The 19,857-nt window shown below is 44.3% G+C and overlaps 3 long non-coding RNA genes across 3 annotated transcripts; all 3 read right to left on the bottom strand.

Annotated features, from left to right (window-relative positions):
* Nucleotides 1-7,602: 7,602 nt before the first annotated feature.
* On the bottom strand, nt 7,603-9,391 carry LOC136461479 (uncharacterized). The gene is made up of 3 exons (XR_010760339.1): nt 9,188-9,391; nt 8,795-8,841; nt 7,603-8,057 (listed from the first exon to the last, which is right to left on the bottom strand). It is a non-coding gene; the product is annotated as an uncharacterized lncRNA (long non-coding RNA).
* Nucleotides 9,392-10,441: 1,050 nt separating this feature from the next.
* Nucleotides 10,442-11,648, bottom strand: LOC136461478 (uncharacterized). Its single transcript, XR_010760338.1, has 2 exons — nt 11,503-11,648; nt 10,442-10,767 (listed from the first exon to the last, which is right to left on the bottom strand). It is a non-coding gene; the product is annotated as an uncharacterized lncRNA (long non-coding RNA).
* Nucleotides 11,649-15,395: 3,747 nt separating this feature from the next.
* Nucleotides 15,396-15,877, bottom strand: LOC136461480 (uncharacterized). The gene is made up of 3 exons (XR_010760340.1): nt 15,788-15,877; nt 15,612-15,704; nt 15,396-15,530 (listed from the first exon to the last, which is right to left on the bottom strand). It is a non-coding gene; the product is annotated as an uncharacterized lncRNA (long non-coding RNA).
* Between the last annotated feature and the right edge of the window lie 3,980 nt (nt 15,878-19,857).

The following is a 19,857-nucleotide window of genomic DNA, read 5'->3' as shown; positions in this document are numbered from 1 at the left end:
TATTTCTCCTCAAATGTGGTGGATCGTAGATGTGGGTTTCTCTTTTGCCTTGGATAAGAAGAATGCAACCGAAGCGCAAAAGAAATGCCTACATCTCGATTGCCAAGCTACTAACATTTTCTATAGATCTTTGATTGATAGCATTTTTGGAGAGATCATGGACATGAAGTTCGCCCATGAGATTTGGGTGTACATGAATAACAAGTATGGCAAGGTCTCCAATGATGATGAAGCCAAAGATGAAGAAAATCTTGGTGGTGATGTTGATGGCCCGACATCAAGTGATGCAAATGATGATTCTACTCCAAGCACACTTGATGAGCATGACCACAACTTGGTTATTGTGGAAGATTGCTCCACCTCATCATCAAGTGATGAAGATGATGATAATGATGATGAGGATGATGGCTATGAGAGTGATGCATCTACAAGCTCATCACCACATTGCAACACGTCACATGATGGCGCAAAGGTATTGCTTGGTAATGTGGTAGTTGATTGTGATGGTCCAAATTTTGAGCTTGTATGCAAACTCGCACGTGCTTTAGAAAAAGAGATGACTAAAACAAAGAATTTGACAAATGAAAACTCTTTTCTAAAGAACACATGTGAACAACAAAAGCATCTACTTTATGTCACTAGTTGTTCACATGAGGAGCTAAAATTGACACATGAGGAACTTTGTGCTACTCATGCCGGGAAAAGGGACACAACGCCGACTCATGTCCCCTAGGTAAAAATCCTAAGCCTATTTCAATTATGCAAATACTATGCTTAGGAAAGATGACAATGGTACCTCATTGGTTGTTATTGCTAAACATCCCACTATCCATACTAAGGCTATGCCTAAGTATGTTGCACCTAACTTGAGAGGACCCAAACAAGTTTGGGTACCATCAAAAAGTGGATGATTGATTGTAGGTACCATGGCATTGGAGGCTTGATTCAATTGCTCTCACATTGATCATCATATATTGAGTCAAGTCATGGAGCATCATGCATATTCTATTCCAATGCCAAGTCAAAAGAAGTGAAGTCCAAATGCTACAACATACAAGTGTCATATTCGAGTTATGGAGATTTATTGGAATTACTTGATGGCTTGCAAAAGATTGAGTTGAAGCTTGCTAATGAATGATCATGAGCAACAAAGGTATATCTCTAGTTGATCAATTACCTTCGGGTGCATATGAGTTGATTGAATTGGATATATATATGCATATGTTGCTTGCTATGAGGTGATTGAATGGATTTAATGCTTAGTAATCAAATTTAAGTTAGTTTGGATGGATATCTTTATGAGATGACTTTTAGTGAAGTGGATTGAATGGATATATGTCTTGTGATAGTATTCAAACAAGTTAGCTTCAAATTTGATTCATTTTCATGAAGAATAGCTCAAGTATTGAAATATGTCCAAATATTACAAATCTGAGCTAACTGAGATCAAGTCTGAGGTTGAGTGATAAAATCTATTTGGATTTACTTGAAATTTGGTACACATGCTCTACACTTATGGTATAAGTAAAAATTTCATGATTATTGGATAAGTGATGCTTCAGATTTGGAGTGGATCTTATCAATACATGTGCAGCAGTTTTCAGCATGTAGTAGTGTGGAGAAAAGTGAAAACTGGTAGCAATCTAGAAATGCAATGAAGCTCAAATTTTTATGGCTGCTAGTAGACTTATAGAAGCACATCTCCACCAAATTTCGTGGCTAGTGGAGCTGTACATTGGGAGATATGAATTTTTCATTGAAGAGTACAGAATCTGCCACATAAGTGACAATTGTTGGACTTATCTAGAGTCACTTAACTTGAAAGGTCCTCAAGTTGGAATCATGTTTATAAGTGATTGAGGAACCTATGTTTGATTTTGGATTGATCTTGAAGCATGACAAGTGACGAGTACAAGGCTATTTGATTGAGGAGTGTATTTGACACACTTTTGATACTCAAATTGGAAGATCAAGACCAAGCAAGAAGATGATGAAGTTTAAGTTCTAGTGCTTATTGGAGATCATTTGGTAGAAAAGAAAGGACTTAAACAAGGAAAAGAAGAACTCAAGCGAGAAATCAAGGTCACTTATCAAGTTGAGTTCATCATCTGGATCAATCAATCAAATTCACTTCAAGTAAGTATCAAGGATGATTCTTTGGAGAGAGGTCACTTCTCCCCGTGGGGGACATGCCACCTTTTGTAGGTAAACCAAGTGTGGTACTTGGATGGCTAATATAGAAGTGGTGATCCGAAGGAGCATTTGAGATGCTTAGTTGAAGCAATCAAGAGATTGATCAAGAAAAGCAAGTAACAACCCAAAATTGAGCAAGAATCCTATGAGTGATATTCAAGCAAGCCAAATCAAAAGAGAAGCAAGCCAACCACAACAAGAAGATGCACTTGATCATAAGTGGTATTCATTTTATATGGGTGAAGAATGGAATTCATAATGATGATTGGTCTTCACCAAGCTTATAATTGGACTTCACACTTTGCTATTGGAGCGCAACTGGAATCTAATGACTATCCTCTACTCCAAGATAGCAAAGGTATCATTGTATGTCATATGCATTCATAACTTGCTAAGGACATGATTAGTGCATATAGACATATTAAGTGGTAAATAGGAGCATTCATGAAAAATCAAATAATTTTGAGTACATATGATGCCACTATTGCTTCCATGTTTGATTTTAGTACTAGTGGCTACATATGACTTGTTCATGAGCATGCAAACCTAGTATCTAGCTAAATGAGCAAGAAAGGGTCTAATTCAACATAGACAAGATAACCCTTATTTGAGGAGTGACGAAGCTTGTCTTTGGTTCAAACCGAATTAGATTACTTATGCAAGTTTGCTAGTTTGAACCACACAAGAAGGATAATAATGGAAACAATCTAGTTGAAGCACAAGACAACAATGAAAATGGATATCAAGTTCAAGCTCAAAAGTGCTATCTAGACTCACACATTAATACATGTGGTACATTCATGATATGTTCATGTTTTACATCCACGTGGTATCTACACATGCCTTTCAAAAGTGGTGTCTAGTTCAACCATACAAGTGATATCCTACAAGATTTCAAGTGATCCTCAACTTTAAGTGATCATCAAGCAAAGAAGATATATGCTAGGACATAGGGGGAGGCGTCCCACCGAATGGTATCAAGTTCAAAGATCCCAGTGCAAGAGCAAGACTATGTCCTACACATGGTATGGATTTTTACGTGGTATCCCTTCATGTGGTGTCCATCAAAAATGCAAGTTTCCACCCTCAACATCCCTAGTACAACCCTTTGGAAATGAGAGGACACACCTTTTATGGTAATCAATGACAAAGGGGGAGAAGTTGTGTACAAAGATATGATGCAAAGAAGGAAAAGTTGAAGGGGAGAGATATGGACAAAGAAAGGGAGAATTGGACATGGACAAGCAAGATCACAAGATTTAAGAATACAAGAGGATCAAAAGACTTCAACAAGAGAGAAGCACACAAGTAGGGGGAGTAAGCTCATGAGCATTGCTTGATTGCATTTCATATGTGCATATTCATGTGCTTGCTTGCATTTGCACAAGTTTTAAATTTGATAAACTTACTTGTGTGGTGTATGCTAGTTATAAGACTTGTTTGATGATTTGATGAACTAGCATGCATAGGTTGGTAGCTAGACATATTGTTTTCAAGTGGTTCAAGAGCCTTACATTTAATGTTGATCTCATGGGGTTCTTGAGTTTGTTGAATGTCTAGCTAACCAAGATGCTAAGGGTGATCTTCAAATTTGCAACTCCGATGGTATCACGCTTGAAAGGTTTATTCTATACACCTTAGCATCACTTAGTAGTGCTAACACTCCCACAAATTTCATATTTATGCATATGTGCAAGATTGAAACCAAACCATTTAAGCACATATGTAGGGGGAGTTATCACTACCAAGTCGGATTTTATGGTGCTTATCCAAATCTTCACTTGTGAGCTTATTGTTGGATAAGTAGCTTAAAATCCAAACCAAGGTAGCAATTTACACTTGTGTGAATTGCTAGTTTGGAATGAGCTTAAATTTCCATATCTTTGTAGTGTTGTCATCAATTACCAAAAAGGGAGAGATTGAAAGGTCTTTGTTTGATTTTGGTAATTGAGTGACAACCTAGGTGGACTAATTGTGCTTATGTGAGATACACAGGTTTTAGTCCACAAGGTCATGTGTGTGAGCAACTATGCCATAATATTGGATATGGCTTGATTTGTTGATAAAGGCTTGCACATGTGATGATGAAGGAGCTTAATGCATGAGACATGACATGGAGTCATGTGGCTAGGTGGAGAAGATCAAGACATGACTTGGCGTCGATGGACCGGTTGCAAGTGTGAAGGGCAAGCTAGTGGGCTTGGCGCCGATGGACCAAGGCAACGGTGAAGAGCAAGTGAAGTCAAGATCGATGAACCAAAAGCCATGTGATGATATGAAATGGATCATATCATTTGACATGGTTGGTGCATGTGTTGCATCAACATTGGAAGATGGAGATGAAATGGAAATGCGCAAGGCAAAGGTATAACCTATAGGGCATTTTATTTCACCGGTCTAAGGTTGAGTAGAGAAGTGCTTGACCGGATTTAGGATAGATGGCCGTACTATTAAGAGGGGCAAACTTGTTTGCATATCGGTCATCTAGTGCCACTCGTTGTGATCTAACATTGCATATGTGCGAGGATCGAGTGGCGTGGCAAAGTGAGAGAAAATCCTTTGAAAAATGTTTGACAAATGCTAACACACTTGCCCAAGTTGGTGGAACACTTGGAAATTAGCACAATTGCAAAAGGATTTGAAAGGAGGCATTTGGAACAAAGTTGGGCTGCTCTGCTAAGCAACGAACAGGTGCTCAGGGAGCGATGGACAATGTCCGTCGCTTGTCCCTGTGACCGGCGGCTTGGCCTTCTGTGCATCGGAGCAACGGACAGAGGGCGACAGACACTTTGGCGAGTGTCAGTTGCTCTGTCCGTCGGGTGGTAAAACACGCGCGCGAGCACACGAACTTGAATGGGGACATGTGGTAGCGCGTGGAGCGATGGACACTCAGGTGTTGTCCGTTGGTCAGGCGACGGACAGTGTCCGTCGAAGCCTGTGCTCTCTGTTTGCTCTCGGGTTGCAACGCGTAATTATTTGTATGCGACAGATAGTGTCCGTCGGTCCGAGCAGCGAGTGTCCGTTGGTTGGTTCTAGTGACCATTGAGCTAGCCATTGGAGCGTAATGGCTAGTTGCCGTATGAAAGGGACACGTGGCGGCCTGGGAGGCCGACAGACAGTGTCCGTCGGTGTAAAACTGACTGTCCGTTGGTCTGTCCGTCGAGCGCGCTGTCAGCTTTTGTTCCAACGGCTAGTTTGGCTCTCTTGGCTATAAAAGGAGATGGTGGCCGGCCTTGGCTGGTGTTGAGCACCCTAGGGACTGTGTGTCCATGCTTGGGGAGTGCTTGGAGAGCCACTAACTCACTCATGCTTATTAGTTTGCTAATCCCATGCAAAGTGAGTGATCGCTAGTGCATTGCTTTGAGAGATTGCATTATGTGGCACTAGGTGATCGTGTTGCAAGCCGGGTTGCTTGTTACTCTTGGAGGTCGCCACCTCCTAGACGGCTTGGTGATTGTGACTCCGACGAAGCACGCAAGGAAGATTGTGCGGTGCTCTAGAGAGGTGACTTGTGAGGGGTTCGTGCTCACCCCGCGGGAGATCGTGAAGAGCAACACTAGTAGAGCGTGTCATTGAGCTACCTACACTTGTGGGTAGGTTCTTGTGGTACCCTTGCTTGGTTAGGTTCTTGCGGCGCTCTTGGGGAGCTCGGCCGTGGATGCCAATTAGACCGCCGAACCACGAAGCGTTGGGTTAGGCTTGGTAACGCCTATTAACCACCGAAGTGTGAGGTCGACACAACAGGGACTAGCGTGTTGGCGAACATGTGAACCTCGGGAGAAAAATTGACGTGTCAACCTTGTCTACTCATCGTGTTGGTTTGCATTCTCCATTCACAAGCTTGTATTTACTTGTTCATATATTGTGCTTGTGTTGTTGCTCTTGTAATTAGTTAGCTTGTGTAGCTTGCTAGTTACCTTCTTGCTTGTATAGCATAGAAGTAGTGTTTGCGTGGCTAATTGACTTGAGTAGCCTTGTTAGTCACTTTGTTTAGCTTGTGTAGCTAAGTAAGTTGCGCTCTCTTATTAGGCTTGTGTAGCCTTGTAATTGAGCTTTGCTAGTGAGCTTATGTTGGCTTTGTGCTTTTGCTTACTAGCATGTGTAGGAGATCCCCCGTGGCTTGAAAGTACTAGTTGCATAGCTTGTGTGGCTTGGCATCTAGAATTGTGTAGGAGAGCTCGCCCTAAGCTCATCATCTTAGTTGCTTAATTATGATCTTTTTAAGGTGCTTGAGAACTTAGGTGGAGGGGTGAAGTCTTAGTTTAACCGGTAGTTTTAATTCCGTATTTGTTTCGGTTAATGGGCACAATTAGTTTTAGAAAGGACTATTTACCCCTCTCTAGTCCGTCGTCTCGACCCTACACTTGGGGACAAGCCGGTTGTCAAGGGGAGAGGTATGTCAGGAGCTCTCCTTGCATCGGTGATCAAGAGCAAGCTTCTACTTCAGCGGGAAACTCAAATGACCAAGACAACAGCAAGCACGGGCGGGGATCGGAGGATGGGCCGGAAGCTGTCATCAGGCCCAAGCGAGTGGCGAAGCCCAATCCACGCTATACCGGTTCTACCTGGACGAAGGCGTAGCGGTGGAGTCTAAAAGGGGAAGGACAACCATCTTGAAGAGGAAGCTGGAGATAGAAGCCTGTTCGGTTGGCTGGTTCGTATCATTGCTGGTTCGTGAAGAAGTACTGCTGGCAGATTTTTGTGAGAGAAAAATACTGTTCCGGCTGGAAATTTACGATCGTTTACGACAAGCCACAGCCAAACGAACAGGCTGAGAATAGACATTGGCCGGCGCTGCCGGAGAACTTGGCAGGGAGCAGGGTTGCTCGCCTGATGTAACTATCGCTACCATACTTGCTAAACTCCAGTGAATTCGTGTTAAACTCTGCTAGATTTCCAGTTATATATCATCGGTAGTCTTACACACATGCACAAAGAACTTCAAGTGATTTATCAAGGTTCTTGAACACAATGTCACTCAAGTAAGTCTCTGTCCGAACAATGAGTTTTTTCGCTTGGGGTGTGTTTAGTTACCAAAAAATCCAAACTTTGGCACTATACAAAAAGAAGATTCTCCGTCATATCAAACTTACGGTACATGTATGGAGTACTAAATGTTGATGAAATCTAATTGTACAGTTTGGTTGTACTTTACGAGACAAACGTTTTGAGCTTAATTAGTCAACGATGGGACAATTATTATCAAATACAAACAAAATGCTACAGGACACTACAGTGCCGCGCAGTGATTTTGCCACTGCCTATTCCGGGCAACTAAACGAGGGCTTGATAGTCTTCAGTCATTTCCAAGTACTCTGCAACACACCGGAGATGGGCCACATTTGATGCGGTTATTTCAAAATTACAAGTTCAAATGCAAAAGCTTCCCCAGGTACATTTACAAGCTCCAGCTTTGAAAGATCTGGATCCTTGGAGCAATGTTTAAAAAAGCGGTAGATGAAAGCGGGCGGAGAGGCGTTTGTAGGCGTTCCTCAAAAAGCGGTGGGCCCAAACATATATTAGTACGCAGTATAGGTAATTAGTAGAGAGATTATGCAATTTATTAGGCAGTCATACTAGCAGACCACCTGTCAACGGAGCTGACCATGTGATTCGATTTTGGTAAGCAAAGCACAGCTCAGAGCAAGAAACAAAGGAAAAGCATGTGCGAAAGCTCAACAGTAGACGAAACAACTAATAAAAAAAAAAGGAAACCGAAACAACTCATTTTGAGCCATCGGGAGGAGAAAAGCAACGGGAGGGCTCGTTTAATCTCTGGAATCTGCCTGTAGCGCTCCCAAGAAAGCGGTCTTGGAGTCACTAACCATTTTCTGTACTCGCCCGCACCGAGAGACTAAAGGGAACTGCAAAACAAGAACAGGTGTAGGATGATTACAATGAAACTTATCACAAGCTTAAACATTGTTTAGTTTATATAATGCACAGGGATTATGCAGAAGGATGTATCAATAACATTTGCTTAATTTAATTAATACATCATCCCAAAAACTTCAAATCCAAGCACAACTGATAAAGAAAAACATGTAAGTGAATTTCGTAATTTACCCATTATTTGCTTGCTTTTCAGACTTTTGAAAGAACAGATATCTCTGCCAAGTCAAACATTGTAGTTTGTTAAGTACCGAAGTTGATCATTTTTATGTAACAAAACGTAGAATTGATACCCATACCCTTTTTTCAGAATTAAATCCATTTATCAAATTTTAGCAAGTGTCCTACTAAAAAACTAGACAAGAACTCTCTGCTCGTATCATAACCTTATTTGCAAGGATTGAAGATCCCGGTTATCCTGTCCTCAAATTATATAAAAAAATGTTCATTCAAATCTTGGTTGTTATGTCAATTTACGCTAAAGTGACATTGATGTGCAATATATAAACATGATATATCTACTCTTCCAAGATGTGGTTGGCACTCAATTTCTTACAAATGAAAATACAATCGTCGGACTGAACAATTGCCCAACAATGACTACTGAAGTTAGATTCACAGGTGAAACAGGCAAATAAAAATCTAGGGAAAAAGAAATGGACAATAACAATGCTAGTAAGAAGTAAAACTATTCAAGTAAATTAAACACCTTGTGCAGTAGAAAAGATTGGCCATCCAGCAACGTCCGAAAATATACTGCACAACAGGCAACGTTAGGAAATATTTAGATGCCGATATTTGCATTTGAATTTGCAATGTAAACAAATGAAGATTTTATCAATCCCATAGATTCCATTGATGATCACTAAGGAGCAAAAGCATTTTATAGACAAACTGATTAATCTTATCTTGGGCCTGAAACCCTAGAAAATTTCCAGTGGAAATGGCTTTGGACCAAAGTTAGGCGAATGTGATGCAAACATGAGCCGCCGCAGAAAAAGGCATCGATTTAGAACCACCAAGGCATTGCATTTTGTTTCCCAACTATGCAAAACCCATTGAATTCAAAGAAAAGAAAAGGAAATAGTAGGATGGTCACCACCTGCTGCTGATGGGATTGCAGAAGAGCGGAGATGAGGCGGTAGAGAAGGGAAACGCAGCGTTTTCGCTGCCCATCCCCATTGCCCGATCTCAGCGCCTCCTGTCCTCCTCTCTTCTGTACCTCTGTTTGGCTTCTTTCCCTTTTCTTGAGTGCGAGCAATGGAGGAGGACAGGACGGGTGCAAAGAATGACGGCTCGACGTCGGCGCGTGGTACTCCCTCCGTTTTAAAATATATGCAGTTTTGGCTCTGTACTAGATTCATTGAACATTCTATGAATCTGGACACCCAACAGCAGCAGTAACCGCAGCGGGCCAAAATCCTTTTGAAACAAGAAGGTGACAGCTGTAGAGTATTATGGGCATGTTTATATGACTACCACACATTGCCATACATTCTTACCAAACTTTGTCAAAAGTGTGGCAAAGTTTGGCAATTATACGAGTCTATAACATGTGGGCTTCCAGTGTGGCTAACCGTAGTTATGATAAAGAACCAAACACCCACTAGAAAAACTGTGGCACAACTAAAGTTCAGCGTGTCCAGGTTTGGCAATCAACCAAACAGGCCCTTTGTCTTGATGTGGGGGATTAGCTGTGGAGGAACAGAGGAAAGTGACTCTTGAAAAAGAGTAATAGTTCTTCGGGGATTGAGATCCTCTGACTTAAGTTAGGGTCACTGACATGTGGGACTAGGCGCTGCTGGACCCACGTGCAGTGACCTCACTGCCCTCTGACTTAAGTCAGGAAACCGGTTCCATAATTTTCGGTGACTAGGGAACAAAGCCTGGTTAACTGTCAGTCTATGGGTACTTAATCCTTTGTGGCCGTTGCTCATGTAGGCACGTGTTTCTTATTAAGTAGAAGTAAAACTCGAAGCCAATAGTGAAAATCGTTGCTAATTCCGGCGCCATAACAGTAATGCATAGTTATAAACGATGGAGTAATACAGTTATAAATGATGGAATAGCTCTCCTATCTCGACATACACGCTCCGGTTTGTAACCAAGATCGTTAGGACAACGTTTTACTATAGACGATGCAGTTGTAGGCCATGGGATTCCTGATGCAGTTTGAACATTTTCAGGCACTTAGCAAAACATGCATCCTAATTGTAAAAAGAAAGATGATTGCATTGATGCATTCTATCTACACACATTGCCTGGTACAATACGGGCCCCAAATACCTCGAACGACCGGCGCTTAGCAAAATTCACACCAACGAGGCCATGATTCATCACAAAGACACTAGCTATAGTCCGTAACTAAAAATTCAGATATTGACTTTCAGTTTCAAGTTTCAATCATCTGTAAAAGCTTTAAGTTGCAAGAAAACCGCTAGAGAGATGGCAGCCTCCATGGAAATTACAGGCAGTCTCAACACCAACACGGCCATGATTCATCACAAAGACACTAGCTATAGTCCGTAACTCAAAATTCAGATAATGACTTGCCATCAGTTACGAGTTTCAATCATATGTAAAAGCTTTGTTGCAAGAAAACCGTTCGAGGGATGGCAGCCTCCATAGAAATTACCGGCATTCTAAACACTTTGAGAAAGTACGGGTATCTTCCGGTGCCAACTGCATATTCATCAAAGCAGAAAGGTTAGAAAATCTGCACATAAGGGTGGGTTTTCATTGTTCCAAAGCTTAAAAGAATGTCTTCGTCACAATAATTAAATAATAGATGCAGCAGTGAGCCAAAAAATAACCAAAAGCAATCTCACTTGACTCAGTATTCAATGTGATCATACTGCACTTTCAAATTTGCAACATGGTACAATTAACTGCTAAATGCAAGAGCTTAAAGCATTGGGGCTCCAGCTAGAACAGGTGAGTGACATAGAATATTCAAATGCGAGGACACATACATTATATATGAACACACATCATGGAGTATTATCAATAATCAAATAAACAAATACGCAAAAGTATTTGGCATTTTAACTTCTGATAGCACAAAATTATTGCCAAAAAACTGCTAAAGACAATTAGCAAAAAATTATGTGGTTTCGTCTGCTTTGGGGGTTTCGGACATCCAAATCACCCTTTTTAACATAATAAGGCACAGCTACTGGTCTAACAGGAACACCTGCATCAGGTTGTTCTAACTGCCGAGAGACCACATAATACAATTCAGAACATACTACTTTGTTAAAAGAGTGAAGCGTGGCTAAAAATCACCATTAAAAATCACCATCAGGTTGTTCTAAACAACTGTTTTAAGGACATTATCTCCACACAAATGATCTATTAAACATTCATGAAAAAATAAAAATCCATCAGGAATACTGAATGTCCGAGAAAAAGCAGTACATGTACGTCGAACTCAGAGTAACACCGGAGAGCGCAGAAGAAGATCAACGTCAAACTGAAGCGTGAGAAGGCGACTAATCAACCTGCCCCAGCGACGTTCACTCGAGATGTTGTTGGCCAACAGATCTTGTCCTGTGTTGGCACAAGACACATGGGCCTGTTCACTTGTCTGAAATCTGGAGGAATCTGGATGGTTTGGAGCAATGCTGGAGGAATTTGTGAGAGAAAAATACTATTCCGGATAAAAAAATAAGCGGATCAAGCCGGATTTAAAGACACGCGAATTGAGCCAGCTATCTTGGTGACTGAGAACAGCGAGTCCCCAAAGCTCCCACTAGCGAATGCACCATTCTCACGTGCAATTTGCGCAGCACGGCCCATCATTTGATACCTCCTTTCATCATAGAGCTCTCCACTGTCAAGGTCCCTGGTGGCTTCATCCGCCATCCTCTTGAGGACCACAAGAGATTCGGTAAGGCTGGCGACATCATCAATCATCTCTTGAGAAGGAACCTCACAGTTGAAGTCAGCAGCAAAGTCAGCCAAGATCCTCTGGAAGAGGAGAGTGTGCACCACACGGTCAATGCGATGGACCTGGACACGGACGCGGACATACCCGCCAGTGAAGATGAAATCAGGAAAAGCACGAAACAGATGCCTTAGCTGGCGCAGCTCAAGAAGCGAGTTAACATAGAATGACAAGCAGAGGGGTGCTGTGCAAATTTGGGATGAGAATGACAAGCAGAGGGGTGCCAGATATGGTCCGGGAAGGAACGGCCCTGGCGGCGTCGCGGCCAGGACGCTGCAGGCGGCCAAGATGAATGTGAAGCCGGCATACAAGCGGAGCGGTGGGGTGAGCGCGATGCGGCTCAGGGACGTGCTGGGCGTCGCGTCGCGGGGTGAGCGCGGTAGCCGTCGGGGCAGGCGTCCCGCCCCTCTGCGCCGCCTTGCTTGTCATCCGGGCAGGAGCCCCCCGCGCGCCGGCCTGCTTGCTGCCTGCTGCAGTGCTCGCCACCGGAGAAGATGAATCATGGAAGTGTTCTGAACGGAGAAGACGGTGAGATGGACGGAACGTCTCGGGCCGGCCGTTCGGCATCGAGGACTTGGTCCGCGCGAGCGGCGGCGCGCTGCTCCCGGTCCTCGGTTTCCTCATCCTCCCCGTGCTCAGGTCCCTCCCGGAGGCGCTCGTCACGGCCGAGCTCGCCTCGACGTTCCCCACCAACGCCGGCTACGTGGCCTGGGTCTCCGCCACGTTTGGCCCCGCCGCAACGTTCCTCGTCGGCTTCACCAAGTGGGCGTCCGGCACGCTCTACCCGATGCTCTTCCTCGACTACCTCCGCTCCGGCGGGCTCGCTCTTGCGCCGCCGCTCCGCTCGCTCGCCGTGCTAGCGCTCTCTCAGGGGCAAAACCGTCCTGTCCATGTCATTGAGCTGACGTGTCGCTGATTTGGCAAAGGGGAAGGATAAATTCCTAAACTTGGTACATCAAGTTGTCTAAAAACCCAAATTTTTTGGGAAGAGGGGCGAAACTCTTTAGATCATCAGGAATAAGGGTAAAAACCTAAAATTCTATTGTCTTGGGGCGCCGGGATGAGGACAAAGAATGCAGGATGAGGACGAGCGGATCTAGAAGGATTGCACTTACTGGCTTCTCCTGCTCCTTAGGTACCTCCGCACCAGACGTGCACCGCTGCCGTGCTCGCCGCCATCTCGTCTCGTCTCCGCCTTCGCATCTCACGCCACCGCCGCCGATGAGTGGGTGGATGAACGCTGACCTCCACGATCGAGATCAGGATCGAGGTGATAGGCATCGAAGGAATGACAGTCCATAAGAAATCACCTGCGCGGATTCGTGGGATAGAAAGGCGTAAGAAAGGAAAGCTACCATGATTGAAGGATCAGGTGCTTCGGGCGGTTGGGCAAAACCTCTGGTAGAAAAAAACACTCGGTGGACACCCTCGTTCGTGAGATTTTTGCTATTTCACCCACGAAATCGGTGGGCTTCGGTGAAATGCCCACGCGCAAGATTGGGCTTCATTATAATGCCCACGAAAGCAATGCAATCACCTGTCAAATGCCAATACGTTATTTTCTAATTCTCTTAATCATTTTCGATTTGTTTCCCACCTGATCGGACCAAAGTACCCCTAGACTGAGATTAGCTCGATTAGTTGTGCTTCGGTGTCTGGACGCCATGGCCGTGGTCCAGAAAAAATACGGCGTGCTCCAGGCTCTCCTCCGGGCACCATGCTCCCTCTCTCCAGCAGCAAGCGCCTCTAAAAAAATAGAATCAGCATGCTCTAGCATGCGACATGGTTCAGGGCCAAATGGAAGAAAAAAAACTGGGTCGGTGTTGACCTGGGGCGAGCTCACGCCGGGGTTGATGGGGCCGTGCTGGGGCGAGCTCGCGCCTGGAAGAGGGGCGGCGGGCCGGGCCAACCTCGCGCCGGGATGGGGGCGGCGGGTCAGCGCGACCTCTCGCCGGAAGGGAAGGCCGCGGGCCAGGGCAACCTCGAGCCGGGAGGGGGAGCACCAGGCCGGGGGGACCTCATGCCGGGAAGGGGGGCGGCGGGAGGGGTGGCTGCCGCGCTCGATCCATTTGCCCTGGACTCCTAGGCACAGTTCGTCGCGGAGGAGGGCGACGCCATCGCAAGCCATGGTGGCTCTCTCTCTCTAACGCTCTCCTATTCATTCAGAGAACGAGTCCATCTGTTTCGGTGAAGAAAGAAAACGCCAGGGGTAATTTGGTTCGATCAGGTGGGAAACAAATCAAAAATGATTAAAAGAATTTAAAAAATAAGGTATGGGCATTTGACTAGTGAGTGCATTGCTTTAGTGCGCATTATAAGAGCATCTCCAATAGCTCACCAATATTTCATCCCTAATAGAGTGATATTGTTGATCACCAATACTGTTTTTCTAGGCTATTAGGAGAGGTGCTCCAACAGATCACCAATAATATTCCCCAATACATATAGGGTCCACCTGTCAAAAGAAGGTGATAGTCATGCATGGTGTGGAAGATGGTGAAAGTTAGTGGTGGACCCTAGCTATTGGGGGAGATGCAACTCCCTCTTTATATGAGGGGAGATGGAGGATATATTGGTGATCACCAATAAAAGGGGACCATATAAGGGAGTTGTTGGAGGAGTAAAATTGACTCATCTCCCCTAATATGGTAGGTTTATGGGGATGAGGGATGGGAAAGGGGAGCTGTTGGAGATGCTCTAATGAAGCCCAATCTTGCATGAGCATTCCACCGAAGCTCAGCAGTTTCGTGGGTTAAATAGCAAAAATCACCTCGTTCGTTGAACTAATCACTATTATAGAATGTTACTGTAGGGGTGGCTCTAGAGCCTCTGTAGGGGCGGCTGCGCCAGCCGCCCTTCCCAGGGTGTTCCTACAGAGGGTGCCTCTGTAGGGGCGGTTTTCTAACTGCCCCTGCAGTGCCCTCTGTAGGGGTGGCTGGTGTTTTCAGCCGCCCCTACAGTTACCTCTGTAAGGGCGGCTGGTAATATCAGCCGCCCCTGTAGTGGACTTCTGTAAGGGCAGCTGTATCATCAACCGCCCCTGCTGTGTGTATTTATAAGGGCGGTTCAATCAAGAACCGCTCCTACAGTGGATTTTCCAGCAAAAAAATAAATTATTCAAATTCAAATCTGACCGCCACAAATATACATATATACATCCACAAACATAAGACCATCATCACAAATCATAATTCACAAAAGTCTATCATTACAACATAGTCCATTACGAAGTCCATCATTATAACAAAGTCCAAACCGTTCCAAAGTCTGATCCAAATCATACCACAAGTCCACATTGTCATCAATGACCTAGGGCTAACCTATCAGTCTCCCGAAGGTGTTGATATAGAGGATTACTACCTAAGTCGGAAAGAAGATGATGGTAAGTGCCTTTATGATACACAATCTAGTCCATTATAAAGTTGCAAAGGTCGCCGACCATCTCTAAGACCTCGTCATCCTTGTATGGGTTCCTTCTCGTGTCTTTATCTTTCTCCAACTACAAGAGAACAAGTTTAGGTTTACTATATCACAACATATGCGAACTTTTCATACTACGAGCGAAGAGGTTCAAACTTACCAGATTGGGGTTTCTGTTGTAGCCACCGATGGTACTCATCATAATACATGTGTAGTATCCACAATGTAGACTCCCAGGCTTCTGCTTGGGGCACTGTGTGTTTTGCATATGGAGATGTTAAGTAATGCTATTGACAGACACATAATATATGGAGTACCAAAGTAAATGACACTTACCACACATAGAGTTTTGACATACAACTTTTCCTTCCTATTTGGATGATGCCTCCCCTTATGTTCCTAGACATTGTGCCTGAATGCCTTGTTTCAATGGTTTTAGCAAATGCAACTTGTTAGTATCCCACATTGAACCTTACAAGTATGTATACAAACATAGTAGCTAAAATAAGGATTGTCAATATGTATACATCTTGATAATCGTTATGAAGTCTTTGTATGTCTCGACTGGGAAATCCGCTGAATCAAAGACCCATGCCATGCTATGTGAGAGCCAGACGCCTATGCAAATCCAGTGATTGCTGCATGAATTTAGTCATAGAAGGAACACATAAGCTCTTTTGCATCGAACAAAGTAATTTGAACAAAGCTAAGTATACAGTCGAACTTACTTGAAGTGGTATGGTATCCATATATCATCGTGTTGTTGGAGATTTTTAAAACATAGGGCAATATATGCCGCAACCTTGAGGGACTCTTCTAATGTTTTCTTGTTCCTGATGTCCTCTTTCTTCTTAAGTGTCTTTCCAGCTCCTAGTTCTTTGTAATCTAGTTTCCACTCTTTAGGGTAATTAAAATTTGTTGATGCTATAGGTGAAGGGTCTATATACCCGTGTTTTAGAGCTGGCCTCTTTTTCACAAAGTCCGCTTGCATTCCACAAATCATAGCGCGGATTAGTTACAACAAAATTAAAAGATTACATTCATATCATATCGAGAGGGCAAGGACTTATAGGCACCATATGCGAATCAGATTCATTTCCATTCATCCGAGGTGGAAGCATGCCTAGATATCCTTAAACTCAACAGCAATTTGCCCACCTAGGGCTCCAAATGTGCCGGCAGGGATCCATGCTTGTAAGATTTCTAGTTCTGTTATCTGAGCACGCAAGTACCAATCATGGAACTTTCTCATTCCACTTGGCAAGCACTGTAGGACTCGGTTTGGTAAGAAGTTCTTACCTTTTTCATATTTATCCGAGCAATCATATGACCATTTGAGGTTATCAATAGCTGGATACTTGTTAAACCCTTTGTGCAATTTGCTAGTGGTGCCCTCCTCAGAAGCTGGTGCTCTGAATTCTTTTACTTGGTTCTTAGGCTTGAACTGGTCATGAGCCATCCACTTGTGCACCAATGAGACGTCATTAATGCCCACATACGATGGCCTTATCTTGATTGGGATTTTGTTTTGAGCTTCCCATTCGGGCATGTCCTTGTCAACTTGTGCATCACCTGCTCTAGGGGCCACTTGTTCTTCATGTATCGGCTGTTCACGAGGCAATTGCTGTTCATGAGACACTTGTTGTTCATGTATCGGCTGCGCTTGTTGATAAGAATGTTGCATCTCATCATGCCTTTGCTCGGTACGAGCTAGAGAAGGACGTGGCATGTCATCATGCCCATGCTCGATACAAGGTGGAGAAGGATGTGGCATGTCATCATGCCCTTGCTTGGTATGAGGTGGAGAAGTCTCTAGCGTGTGGTGGTCATGGTCATGGGCCGGTGAGTATACCTCCCCATCCTCGACGGGTCGCTCCCGAGGATGAACTTCAGTCAGAGTTGGTGAAGACTCGGTCAATACAATGTCCTGTCTATGCCAGAGGATGAACTGGTTCATGACGTCTCCGAGTAACACGAGCTCCTCGGGAGTAGGGTGTTCTATCTTCCAAGTCATGAACTCAGGCTTCACGGTATGCACCTCGACCCGAGTGTAATCCTGCGGGATGTCCCTATTGTGCCACGTGCCGCCCGGAGGATGTGCCACGCCCATTGCCACCTCAATGATCATGTTTTGCCTGCCCATCGGAACCACCAATTTACAACTGGTTGGCGCCCGTATGCGATCGACGGGGGTTCTGGTTGCATTGGAACCTTGACTGCTGGGAACATCCGGAGGGCTGCCAACTACCACCAGTTCTCTGGGCCACCCCATTGGTGTCTATGGCTCCATCGTAGATAGTCCTTTCTCCACCAACATCTTTTCAACTAGAGCCTTCACTTGGTGCTCAAGATTAGACTCTTTGGTCTCTGCCATGTGTGCCTCTCCTCTATGAATCCATGCTTCCAGGACATCCTCTTCCCTAGCCCCCTAGTGTGTCCTGTGTGCTCGGGGTTTCCCAAGGCAACGGTAAGCTCGTCCCTCTCTCTGGAAGGGTTGAATGCGCCCTTCTCCTTGTCTTCAGCAAGTTTCAGTATTTTTGATACTACCTCTCCAGTCTTTGGCTTAGCAAACTTGAGGCTACTACCGGATGAATCAACACTCCTCGCGTATATCCACTGTTTAAGGCATGGCTTCAACTTTGGCACTTCCATATTCTTGGCAGCTTCGGCCTCTGCGTCCATCTTCCTAAAGACCTCTTGCTTGCCAATGTAGCCACCAAGGCCTAGACGAGGGTAGTGTTGGTTCTTCTTCGCCTGCTCGCTGTTACAGGCACTGAGGGACAATGATGCCTCTGAAGTCTTCTCAGCCACAATCTCCTCCCATTGACTAGGAGTTATGTTGCCAAACTCGTGGAAAGGAGTTAACTTTTGTTGGATAAAGTTCTTGTTCAGTTCTGACCGCCAACGTCAGAAGCTCTGCCCCATTATCTTAAAAGCATTTTGTTATACCAACTCATGCGTTCCCTCCGGAAACCTGAAGTTCTGCTTCAGCTTCTCCTATAGGTCTACCTTTTGGCTCATAGGTACCAGATTCCAGCTATGGATAGCTAGGTTCAACTTATCTCTAACTACAAACCTAATGTGATTACGGAATTTCGCCCTGTATGTATATGGCTCAAGGATCTACCCGTCTGGTCTGACCTCCGTTATCACATAGCATGCCTTGTCGTGATATTGGTTTGGCTTTCTAATCCCCCCTCGTTTCCTCTTTGGCTGGGCAGTCTTAGTCGTGGTTGTGTCCTGAGGCTGTGGAGCAGAGGCCTCATTGTGAGTACCTATGGCTCCTTCCTCTGATCTCCATTGCCCCGCTACGTATTGTCTGGCAAGACGAGCTGAAGGCCGACGTCGTCTTTTCAGAGGTTGAGTAGGGACGACCTGTGTATCCGACAAGTCAAAAGTGTTAGCAGAGGTAACATAAAGCCATAGCATTAGCCAAATTTACAAGCTACTAAGGCTTTAACCGTACCTCGTCGTTTGGATTAAAATCCTTGTCCAACTCGTCCTCTATTGGCCTCCGTCTGGGTTCTTATGGGAAAGGATCCTTGGGACTTACATATCCCCCTGATGAGGTGTCGTCATCATCTCCTTCTTCACCTTGGGCATCCTCTCTGCCTTCTCTTCCCTAGGCTCCCCCCACTGGATCATCATCATCATCGACAAGGTCCTCCTGAGTAAGCATCACTTCTAGACCCTTTTCTAACTCGTTATCGAACTGCTCTTGAGTAAGCTAGTCATCTAGTTCTTGCTCTCCATGGGATGGCTGCTCATCATTCACGGGGCATCGGGATGCACTCTTTGATGTTCGCGACATTTCATGCCTTGTTCTAAGATATACAAGAAAAAAAATAGTATAAGTAGTAGAAGTAGTAGTACAAGTAGTAGTACTAGTACTACAAGTAGTAGTAGTACTACTAGTACTACTAGTAGAAGTAGTAGTACTAGTGGTAGAAGTAGTAGTACTAGTAGTACAAGTAGTAGTACTTGTAGTAGTACTGGTAGTAGTACTTGTAGTAGTACTTGTAGTAGTACTGGTAGTAGCTTGTAGTAGTAGTACTGGTAGTAGTTTGTAGTAGTAGTACTTGTAGTAGTACTGGTAGTACCAGTCAATCATTTGATGAATGAGAAATAGGTAAACTTACTTAAGGCACATCTGCTAGTGATTAAACATCAACTACACAAGGTGATAATGTGGACCTGTTTGCTGATATCATCCTCCATTGTGGATGGCTTTTGTTATTATGATTAACTATAGAGTGCAGTTAACACTCACTTTTGATAGGTAATGTGATGTGACACTTGTGAGTAATGCTGTGTAGATCACTATAATAACATGCATATGCTACTGTGACCAAGAAAAATATGTTATTAGATTCCAGGGCCACTAGCGAATGCACCATTCTCACGTG

This window comes from Miscanthus floridulus, chromosome 6, assembly GCF_019320115.1.
Source record: "Miscanthus floridulus cultivar M001 chromosome 6, ASM1932011v1, whole genome shotgun sequence".
Classification (NCBI taxonomy): domain Eukaryota; kingdom Viridiplantae; phylum Streptophyta; class Magnoliopsida; order Poales; family Poaceae; genus Miscanthus; species Miscanthus floridulus.
This window is presented reverse-complemented; position numbering and strand designations above follow the sequence as displayed.